Genomic DNA, 12,155 nt, shown 5'->3' on the forward strand with positions numbered 1-12,155 from the left:
TTGTGCAATCAAAACGTCTACTGTTGTGAATGTATGTCTTCTCTATCGGACACAAAACACGCGCTAAGACAAATACACAAAGAGAAGAAGAGCTAACTTAAAGTTCTACAACATAGATGTATTGGAGTCCTACGTAGTGCAAGAAGTGCCCTTGCTTTGCATCCTAAAAACAACGAGCCAAAGCTGCGTGGACCCGTCCTTGTTGGGCATATCCCACAATGAGTGCATTTCAAGAGACGACATTCCAGACATACATGTCAACCAAGGCAGTGCCACATGCCTTCAAGACGAAAGCATAGGTGATTGCATCAAAGATATGCCCTCGCTTATCTATTGAGGAAAGTCGAGGGCTCATTGGGTCAATCTTTTCTTCCTCGTCGCCATCTACATCGATCAGGCCAACATTCAAACCGGCAATGCCTGCTGGGAGCTATACTACCTAGAGCATGAAATTTAGATAACTAATTAAGAGTCATTTTGTTAAGAGAGTATGAACTTTGCATGCGTGTATGCTATTGTTGTTGTATGGTGGATGTGCCCATGCGCAGCTCGATGGGAAAATGCCGAGCAATAAGACAGTGGAAGCGCACGAGCTGTTGAAGGGCTGACAAGCAGTTTGAAGAGGAGCCGTAGCACCGGCAAGCAACTCGAAGATGTTCGTACCCTAATTACTTCAGAAGGAGGCGTGGCTTAATCCGGATGGTTTATTGCTGGTATATTGGCCGCTGATGAACTGCGCAGGATGTGGCTGTAAGTGGGCTCCAACGCCTGTCTCGCTGAAGAAGGTGTTGAAGACATCATCTTCTCCTTGCCCTATCCTCTGTAGAAGTTGCCCTCCCTTTTGCTCGGGCACGTCCCCTCTTCACTGTTGCCACACGTCGCCTTCTCCCCTTCTCCAACATTCTTTGCTTGTAGCACACATATTGTTTACTTGTTTCTCCTCTCCTTGACGTTCTCGCAGCGCTTCCTTCTCTGTAATGGCGCCATCAACCCCTGCAAATTTGCCTTGCTCCAGTGCTACTGTATGCCAAAACATCAGCGCGCTGCTCGGCTTCTAACTGCAATTCAACCTTTCCATCAGCTCTTCTCGATTGTGCGCTGCTCTGATTTCCTCCTGTAATCGATCCCCCGCCGTAATTATCTGCTTATATCTGCAAGGTGACGCAATTGCTTTTCACCTTGTTGCGCATCCACGTGTGATCAAAGAAGCAGGAAAGAGCCTTTGGAGTTTTTGATGGCCGATTGCCACGTCACAGAGGGGGATTAAAAAGCAGAAGCTTTTAATGCCCTATTAAAAGCAGCAGCCCTAATGATCTATAAAAAAGGTAAACTCCATGTCATTGATGATTGGGGAGAGCAACGAGGAGCAACCCTTCAAGGGTGTCAAAACACTGAACTGTTGAATACTCTAAACAATGGGTGAGCGAAAAGTGTTGAACAAGTACTATCCCCCAGATTTTGACCCCTTCCATATCCCACGCCCTAAACGCTCTAAGAACTCTCAATCCAAGGTGCGCATGATGCTGCCCATGAGCCTGAAATGCAACACATGTGGCCACTACCTTGGTGTGGGTACCAAGTTCAACACCCGCAAAGAGGATGCACAAGGTGAGTCCTACTTGGGCATCCAAATTTTTCGCTTCTGAGATCTCTTACAAGACAGATCCTCAAAATAGTGACTATATGGTAGAGTGTGGTGCCACTAGAAACCATACACAATCTAGTGACAATGCTAAACAAGCTACATTCCAAGAGAACATAGTCATGAAACATGACTATCTACAAGATTTGGAGGAAAAAACCATTGCATCCAAAGTGGAGATGGATCAAGATGCAACTATCGACGAGCTCATTTGCTTAAAAGCAAGGCGTGCACCCCTCACAATGCATGATAATCTACTTCAAGCCTGGCGTGAACAAGAGCAAGCAAACTTAAAGGCTAAGAAGCTTGCCGCAGAAGATAAAGCCCTTGTACAACAGTTTCAATTTGAGAAATCAACTCGTTGTCGGAGATCTAGTGACGACCATTTTGAGGAGGTTGTCAATAATAAGCCTCACCATTCTCAACTAAAACGCTTCCTTATGCCGACTCTCAGGATTGTACCGAAGCAAGCCATAAAGCCCATGGCAGGATTGTCTCTATTGCGTGAGACATATGGTGATTGTAATGATTGAAATGACATTGTTTCAGGCAATTCACAAACGAGTATGTTGGTTGTCACTTCTAATGTACGCTTTTGAAAAATGGTATATTTTTGCACATACGCATGACAATGTGCGATAAACATAACAGAGCATAGAAATTTCACTTCCATGATAGCAAGTGCCATGAGAAAAGAAAAAATAAACACATACTTTGTGATGCTTACATCTACTTTAGTTGTCCTTAGTATGGACTTCTTGTAGAAGATTTATGGATATGTACACATTATCCAAGATGGCTATACCTAGTAGAGTTATGTCCCAACCTATAATAACTATGTGTTGTAGAATTCCAATTCGTACATTTGACGGATGTAATTTTGGAAAGCTTTAGTTGTGAAACATTCATCACATGTGTGTGTGTGTGTGTGTGTGCGTGCGCGCGTGCACTCGGGTGTATGGGTGTGTGTGCGTGCATTTGTGTGTGTGTGTGTGTGTGTGCGCGCGCGCGTGCGTGCATGCACGAGAGAGAGAGAGAGAGAGAGAGAGAGCGCTTGACTGTGTGGTAAGATTTACTATCCCTTATTCCTAAACTTATACACCATAAATTAAACTAGTTTAATGCAACTCAAAAGGAAAACCTCAGCTAGTTCAGATGGCCTTTTTAATGGAAAACATTCATTCTTGTTTTGGCGGTCACTTGTGTTGTAGGGCGTGAAAAAACTCTTCTTTTCTTGTGAGGAGAGCTCTTGTACTACTTAAATTCTGCAACAGAAACAAGAAAATAGTACCGTAGGGTTACCCTAGAAGGATCTTTGTGCGATTATGATATAGGATTTGTACGACCCTCGATTTTGTATGCACTTTGTACTATGAGCTCCTAAGTAAGTCTAGAAGAGAACTATGATGTACTTGAAATCGAATGAAACCATTCACTGTGCATGTAGGCGTGTTATTGTTTTTTATTGGTGATTAGGGGAAGGATATGCCCAATATGAAAGTGGTGAGGAAGCTTAAATCAAGTTGTTGTTGCCACAACATTGCTTGAAAGGGATAATTGGATAAATATGTTCTCATATAAGGCCACCCAAAGAAACTTGGAACCAAATTGAATGTCCGCCCAGTCGCCCAAAAAAACTTGAAACCAAATTAAATGTCCGCCCAAAGGTAATTTGAAAACAAAGAAAAAACAAAAGTTTCATCGGATAGAAAATAGTTGGCAAAAAAAAGATGGTCAATTGCCACATCACTGAGGGCGAATTAAAAAGGAGAAGCTTTTAGCACCCTATTAAAATCAGTGACCCTAATGACCTATAAAAAAGGTGAAACTCCACGCCATTGATGATTGGGGAGTAGCAACGAGGAGCAACCTTTCAAGGGTGTCAAAACACTGAACTCTTGGATACTCTAAACAATGGGTTGACGAAAAGTAATGAACAAGTACTATCCCCCAGATTTTAACCCCTTGCATATTCCACGCCCTAAATGCTCTAAGAACTCTCAATTGAAGGTGCACATTATGTTACCTAATGAGCCTGAAATGCAACACATGTGGCCACTACCTCGGTGTGGGTACCATGTTCAACACCCGCAAAGAGGATGCACATCCAGATTTTTCACTTCACTTCAGATGCCCACATTGTGCTTCTGAGATATCTTACAAGATAGATCCTCAAAATAGTAACTATATGGTAGAGTGTGGCACTACTAGAAACAATACACAATCTAGTGACAATGCTAATCAATCTACATTCCAAGAGAACATAGTCATGAAACATGACTATGTTAGCAGCAAGCTAACACGGATACCATTTTTCGGAGTTTTCCTTGTAAAAACAATTATTATTTTGATAAATCGGGAATATAGTAACTCCTATTTTTTTGATAAACCTTGTAATTAATGAGCTGGGGCTAGAAGCTTCCAGATTGTATCAGCCATTCAATTCCTAGCTTTGGTAGAACTCTAGATTATTACTTTTGACCACACAAAAACCTTGGCTAAGGTATAAAAGTCAAATTTTGTAAGTTTCTATAAGTTTTTGGATAAGAAATACACACCGTGAGCTAACGGCGCTCACTTCTCGCGCTTCCTACTCCCTCTCTGGTTGTCACATTGCGAATACGTTTGTTGCATTCCAACCGCTGGTAAGAGCTCTACACATTGATGTAAGCCATTCACAGTATTTCGTAGCTTTTGGCGTCGCCGACCCGCGGCCTAATTCATCAATATAACTAGGAATTTATACTTTTAAAACAAAAACTAAGAATAGGCCGGGAATTGGGGCATCATTACTAAGCATTTAGATGCATTCTGGGTCAAAAACGACTAGGTCAAAAATCCACTGCTGTTAATAATCGCGATTTTGGAACTTAACCTAAAATGAGGTTTGAGGCCATAGGCATGTGTGCTTAGGTCTTATAAACTTGTCCTAGAAGTTTCATTACGTTTGGATGTCATTTGATGTTGTTACGGATGTGATTTGCTTGTCGATAAGCGATTGGCTTTTGGTGATTTCAGACACTTGAGTGTAGCTTGAGTTAGATGCAAGTTGTTAGTTGTTTTCCAAGAGATTGACAACCTCTTGTGGCCTCTATGCACTAGTCGAGTCAGCTTCGTCCCATGGTTTGACAAATTAATCGTGATTCTCGCTAATACTGCAATAAGATAGGATGGTGAGGTTAAACATGCGTTACATATTTGGCGCCGCTCCCGGGGATCGAAGAGACCTAAACTAGGAAAACACGAGCGTCTTGTGAATTGTCCTTTAACTTCCTCTAGGTTCACTTAGAGTTCAAAACTCTCTTTTAGAAACCGCATAGCTTAAGATTGTCGTCTTTTGCTGTGTAGAGGTAGCTTGGAAGTAATGGTACTTGCCGAGTACCTTTAGGACTTTAGGATTCTAGATTTAGATTAGTATTTGGAGAATGATTGGTAGATGAAACAAGTCTTAAGATCAAGACTCTGAAAAACATAAAAAACACAAGAAAACGAATATTTGTGGACACTTTCCACAATCCCATTGCATGAGAAACTAGGAGTAGGGTAAGTAGGATGCGAGGTGGATTTCATAGCATTGCTCTCTCTGAAAGAATCAAGTGTGAGTTGTTATGTAAAGTTGCAGAATTTCAGGTCTGCGGCTAGAAATAGCATGAAAAGACTCGAATTCACTCAATCCAACTAGGGAGTAAGGCTAAGAGTTGTCTGAACCAGTGGGTAAGCTCAAGGACACTTCGAGGTAAAAATTTCAAGAAGTTGACCAAAAATCAGATTATTTATTTTTTCTTGATATTTTAGGCCAAATTAAGTTTTTACTTGATTTATAGGCTTAAAAAACATCATAAAAGGACTGTCTGTGGAAAAATTGCAAAAAAGTGCTCATTTCAAGCCTCAAGTTAATAATCGCGATTATTAACTTTTTGCTCCAAATCAGCCAAGACTCATATCATTGACTCATTGCATGTGTACAGACAACTTTTGTAAAGGCCCAAGAGATTTGGATCACTAAACTGGTAAAAAATTACTGGGTGAAAACTAAAGTTTGTACTGGCTTTTTGAATCGTGAGTGTGAATTGAGGAAAACTTTATCCAAATTTGTTGAAACTTGATTTATAGGCTTATATTGATGTGATAAACATGTGTATATGCTCAATTAACCAAAAACTTGTAAAATTTTGACAAAAGTAAATAATCACAATTTTTTACTTCTGTCCTGTTTTTGAATTTTTTTGACCAAGTTGGCACACCACTAGCTTTACCATGTTGTAATAAGCCCAAAAACCAAATTTGGTAAGATTTAGATCACTAGAGTTAAAACTGTGGCAAAAATTACAAAGTTAGTCTGCGAACAGATAATTAATGACCATTTGACCAAAAAGTGTCCAAACTTGATGAAAATTGGCTAGTGACCTTAACATAAGGTGCTTAATAGATCTATGTCAAAGTTGGGACAAAAATTTACAAAAAATTGTCAAGAGTAAATAATCGCGATTATTTAGATTTGCTTCAAAACTTGGTGATTTTGCAAATTTGTGTATACCACAAAGTCAAGCACATCAATTAGACCCACAAATCAATTTTGGTGAAACTTGGACCACAAAAGTGAGACTCAAGCCAGATTCTCGAAATCAGAGTTTGCGGACTCGGAACAGTGGGTAAACTTGATCAAATTTTGTCCAAACTTGTTGAAACTTTCCCAAGGGCTATAACAATCCAAAAAGTGACAAAAGTAAATAATCGCGATTATTTACTTCTGATATCCAGAGACTTCAAATTTGACTTTTGGGCTTATACAATGTTAGACCATCATAAAATAAGGCCACTGGGAAATTTTGGGTTCAATCGGATCAAAATTGGTACAGATACACTCAGTTTACAGATTGCAGATTAAACCTTTGATTTTGCTAAGCTGAATCTAAGAGTCAAAATTTTGACTTCCATAGCACGAATTGAAGTGAAATACAGAGACCAGTCACTGGAGTTCTCAAGAGCTCTATAGTCCTTATAGAAAAATAGCTAATTTGATAAATTTTGTACAGGAATCAGGCTGCAGACGAGGAATAAGTGGCTTGACAGAAAGTTGCAATTGAATCAAGTGGACATTGACGACAACTCAATCCCAGGTGAGTACTCTATCCAAGGCTTCATACGTCTATATGAACCGTAGATCCGATCGTGTAATTGGAAATCAAGGCCTATTCGGGGAAAACACCAGTAGAGTGTCCATTGAAGAAAGCGTGAATCAAAGCAATTCCTTGCACACAATTCCTGAAGAAATCTCAGACACTTTTTCAAATTCAACATCCGAAATGTCTTCGTATTCAACTCACTCGAAAACCGGAACAACAATGCGCTATAAGTATATACTCTCTTTTTACAAGACTAATCATCATGGAGCCCAATTTACTTGGATCCTAACAAAGAGTATGCTATTCGCATTGATGATCATGGTATTGAGTTCAAAGAAGAGGTTAGGGCAAACAAACAAGGAAAAATGTACATGGATCGAAACGGAACTCAATATGTACAGGTTGAAAATCCTGATGTGATAGATAAATGGGGCTTAGAAGCAAACACTATAATCCCAGATATGTCAGCAAAAGAAGGACCACCAACTTTGGAATTCGAAGGATACGATCAAGTAGACTTAAAGCCTTTGAAACGGATTAGTACAGATAATCCTAGGATCGGAGTCTATTGTTGGGAAGATAGAAACATAAAAGATCTTTTGTGGACTTCTCATGCTAGACCATGGCAATTAACGGCCATGAAGATCATCTATATCTTCAAAATCAAAGATAAGGGATCTGCGGATCTACCAATTTACTTGTTTAGGGAGTGTTATAACAACAACTTTGCTATGATGACTCCTGAGGAGGTAGAACAAACCAAATACTAGGGGTATTCCATACGGGATTGGATATTGGGTCAAGGACTAGAAACCACTCCAGGAGACGAACATCGTGAGAGATCATCTGAGAGTAATGTGAAGAAACCAGAAACCACCTCATCACGTAGAAAAATGGGTGACACTAAGGCCAGCCCAGGGCTACATGAGTCACTATTTCCGACAAACTTGTTTGAACGACTCGGAACAGGACCAACTTCCAAAAGACCTGGAGTTGAACCGAATAGACGTGTCAGATCAGCTGATTTCCAAAAATGGGTCAGAAAATACAGTGGATCAGGAGATCCATATGACCACTTAGCAAGCTTCAAGCAAGTGCTAAGAGCAGAGCGTATATTCAACTTCCATACTCAATTCGAGGGGTTTGGAATGACATCATGAGGAAAAGCTTTGACATGGTTCCAAAACATTCCACCAAGGTCAATCATGGATTTGAATACATTGGCTCAAGGATTTGTAGCTGCTTGTTCTAAAACAGGGATTAAACATAATATGGTAGCTCAAATCTACAGCTTCAAACAGAAACATGGTAAGTCTGTTAGGGATTGTGCAACTCGAATGAAACAATACATTGCCAGATTCCGAAAGATGGAGATACCTGCAGAGGAGCGACTTGTTTCATTGTTTCTGGAGGGACTGCTAAACAAAGAACTTCATGCTATACTCTATAGTAAAAAGCATACAACCCTAGAGGCGTGTGTGTCTGATGCTATCGACCTAGGAGACAATTGTGAGATCTTTAATGAAGAGGGTGTCCCTAAGGATAACCAAAGTAAGAAGAATGCATCCACAAAACTAGCACAAGTGGGAACGGCTACTGCAGCACCACTCTCAACCATAGAAGATATGCTAAAAAGGATGAATGACATGATGAACAATATGCAAAAAACACCTATGAGAGGACCAGGATTGGGGATATCCCCATAAGGACAACCAATTAGGCCACAAAAATGGTGTGCAAACGAGGGTAAATGGACCAACCACGAGACCCACGAGTGCTACTTCAGACCAAAGTATGATGGGAATGTTCAGAAGCAGTCATAGATGAACAAGCATTAGTACCTGTTACACCCTATGCAGAGCCTAGTCCATCTACAGTAATGGTAGAGGGAGATTGGTATAGTCTACACCCACCACCAATGGAAGAAACCGCTACTTATGATCCACCAGAGCTTGCACCAATGTATTACGTAGCTAATCAAGGTGTCAGACCTCCCATGGGAAGACCCATGATGAAGCCCAGAACAGGAAACTGTCATAATTGTGGTGTTGATGACCATTGGAAGAATGAATATCCAGAGCCTGACAAAAACCTCAAACCAATTGAAGCCTATTGGATACAATGTTGCAAAAAGGGAGGAAACTTTCTGGAAGATTGTCGTAAGAATCCTTTGAACAAGGGAAAAATTGTAGTCAACGTAGTCTAAGTGATGCCTAGTAGCTCATCAGAGAGCGAATTGATTATTCCAATCAAGGTAATCACTAGAGCCCAGGACAAGAAAAAGAAACACAATTCCTCTGATGATTCGGAGAACACGAAAGTTTTCTCTCAAAGAATCAAAAGGAGCAAAAGCAAAAGATATGAGATGAGAAAACAAAAACAACAGGTTGAAAATGAAGAGAAAGCAAAAATTCTAGCCCAGGACAAGTTGAAAGAAATTGGCAGTGAATTCAAGGAAACAACCGTGAAATCTGGAGGATCCATTCTAGTTGATAAAATTTTTGATCCTATCAATGCCGCCTTGGAAGCCTACCAAGCAGGACTTAAAGCGGGCCAAAATATGGAAAACAAATGGAAAAACTATCCATCTCCAGACATGGAAGCAGCTAAGTTGGAAGCTTATCAAAATTTGGTAAGAATCATTACTAGCGAATCTTGTCTAGCCAAATGGTTTCCAGGATGGGCTCTTCAGCATTATTGAAGACTTTCCTACCCAGATTCTCCACATGCAGAGGTTGAAGATTCCAATCTTCTTTGTGAGAGAACATTTTATTCAAGTTGCTCACAACCACAGTGTCATTTTTGTTGTTGCAGAGAAGGGGTCCGGGAAATCCACTCTTCCACAATTCGTGGCTGAATCGAGTAATTTTAGTCATGGGATCATTGTTGTTGACCATTCTCATAGTGTAGATTTGACGAGCATGGCTGATGATGTAGCTCAAGAGATGGGTTCTCCGAAGGTTGGTGTTGCAGCAACATGCCATGGTATGTGCGTAGGGTCATCACACATGGAGATTGAATACCTTACAGAATTTCTTCTCCTCAAAGATCTTAGTATTGAGATAAAGACATTTATAAATTTTAGGTCATCAGCATTAATGATGCACGTGAAAAAAGGAGAGCATACATCGACATACTACTTGGGCTTCTTAAACAAGGCGTCTGTAGGAGGAGTGGCAATGCCAACTAAATATGTGCATCGTTAACAAGACAATGGAGTTTTCTCCATCCAAGTATTCCCTCTTATATGCCCCTTATCGCATCTTGAGGAGTTGATAAACAACATGACTAGCAAATCTTGTCTAGCCAAATGGTTTCCTGGATGGGCTCTTCAGCATTATTGAAGAATTTCCTACCCAGATGCTCCACATGCAGAGGTCATTTTTGTTGTTGTAGAGAAGGGTTTGGGGAAATCCATCCAACATCCAAAATTCCTGGCAGAATCGGGGAATTTTAGTCATGGGGTCATTGCTACTGCCTATTTTTATAGTGCACATTTGACCAGCATGGTTGATCATGTGGGTCGAGAGATAGGTTCTCCGAAGGTTGGTGTTGCAGCAACATGCCATGGTATGTGCCTAGGGTCAGCACACATGGAGATTGAATACCTCACAGAATTTCTTCTCCTCAAACATCTTAGTATCGATAAAGACATTTATAAATTTTAGGTCATCATCCTTAATGATGCACATGGAAAAAGGAGAGCATATATCAACATACTACTTGGGCTTCTTAAACAAGGCGTCTGTAGGACGAGTGGCACAGCCGGCTGAATATGTGCATCATTGACAAGACAATGCATTTTTCTCCATCCACGTATTCCCTCTTATAGGCCCCTTATCGCATCTTGAGGAGTTGATAAACAACATGCCTAGCCAATCTTTTCTACCCAAACGGTTTCCTCGATGGGCTCTGCAGCATTATTGAAGACTTCCCTACCCAGATGATCCACATGCACGGGTTGAAGATTCCAATCTTCTCTATGAGAGAAAATTTTATTCAAGTTGTTCAAAACCACAGAGTCATTTTAGTTGTTGGAGAGAAGGGGTCCAAGAAATCCACCCAACTTTTACAATTCTTGGCAGAATCCTCATGCCCATCCTCATAGTGCAGATTTGATGAGAATGGCTGATCATGTGGCTTGAGAGATGGGCTCCCCGAAGGTTGGTGTTATAGCAACATGCCATGATATGTGCATAGGCTCAGCACACATGGAGATTTAATACCTCACATAATTTCTTCTCCTCAAACATCTTAGTATTGATAAAGACATTTATGAATTTTTGGTCATCGTCCTTAATGCGGCACATGAAAGGATAGCATAAACTGATATACTACTTGGACTTCTTAAGCAAGGCTTCTATAGGACGAGTGGCACTGCCTACTGAATACGTGCATCGTAGACAAGAAAATGTTTTATCCGTCCAAGTATTCCCTCTTATAGGCCCCTTATTGTATCTTGAGGAGTTGATAAACAACATGACTAGCCAATCTTGTCTAGCCAAATGGTTTCCTCGATGGGCTCTTCAGCATTATCAAAGACTTTCCTACCTAGATGCTCCACATGCTAAGGTTGAAAATTCCAATCTTCTCTATGAGAGAACTCTTTATTCAAGTTGTTCAGAACCACATAGCCATTTTTGTTGTTGCAGAGAAGGGGTCCGGGAAATCAACCCAACTTCCACAATTTGTGGCAGAATCGGGGAATTTTAGTCATGGGGTCATTGCTACTGCCCATTCTCATAGTGCAGATTTGATGAGCATGGCTAATCATGTGGCTCGAGACATGTGTTCTCTGAAAGTTGGTGTTGTAGCGACATGCCATGGTATGTGCATAGGGTCAGCACACATGGAGATATAATACCTCACATAATTTCTTCTCCTCAAACATTCTATTATCGATAAAGACATTTATAAATTTTTGGGCATTATCCTTAATGACGCACATGAAAGTAGAGCATACACTGATATACTACTTGTTCTTGTTAAAGAAGGCATCTGTAGGATGAGTGGCACTGCCAACTGAATACGTGCATCGTTGACAAGGCAATAGAGTTTTCTGCATCCAAGTATTACCTCTTATAGGCCCCTTATCGCATCTTGATGAGTTGATAAAAAACATGACTAGCAAATCTTGTCTAGGCAAATGGTTTCCTGGATGGGCACTTCAGCATTATCGAAGACTTTCCTACCTAGATGCTCCACATGGAGAGGTTGAAAATTCCAATCTTCTCTATGAGAGAACATTTTTCTCAATTTGTTTTGAACCACATAGTCATTTTTGTTGTTGCGGACAAGGGGTCCGGGAAATCCAGCCAACTTTCACAATTCCTCGTTGAATCGGGGAATTTAACTCATGGGGTCATTGCTACTGCCCATTCTCATAG

The 12,155-nt window shown here is 40.6% G+C and overlaps 2 pseudogenes; both read left to right on the top strand.

The window, feature by feature from the left end:
* The first annotated feature begins 1,370 nt into the window (after positions 1-1,370).
* LOC147419432 (uncharacterized) lies at positions 1,371-2,496 on the top strand (annotated as a pseudogene).
* A 1,060-nt stretch (positions 2,497-3,556) lies between these two features.
* LOC147419433 (uncharacterized) overlaps positions 3,557-12,155 on the top strand; it is a 45,056-nt pseudogene continuing 36,457 nt past the window's right edge.

The sequence above is a fragment of the Adiantum capillus-veneris genome, chromosome 29, assembly GCF_014529385.1.
Source record: "Adiantum capillus-veneris isolate H3 chromosome 29, ASM1452938v2, whole genome shotgun sequence".
Classification (NCBI taxonomy): Eukaryota; Viridiplantae; Streptophyta; class Polypodiopsida; order Polypodiales; family Pteridaceae; genus Adiantum; species Adiantum capillus-veneris.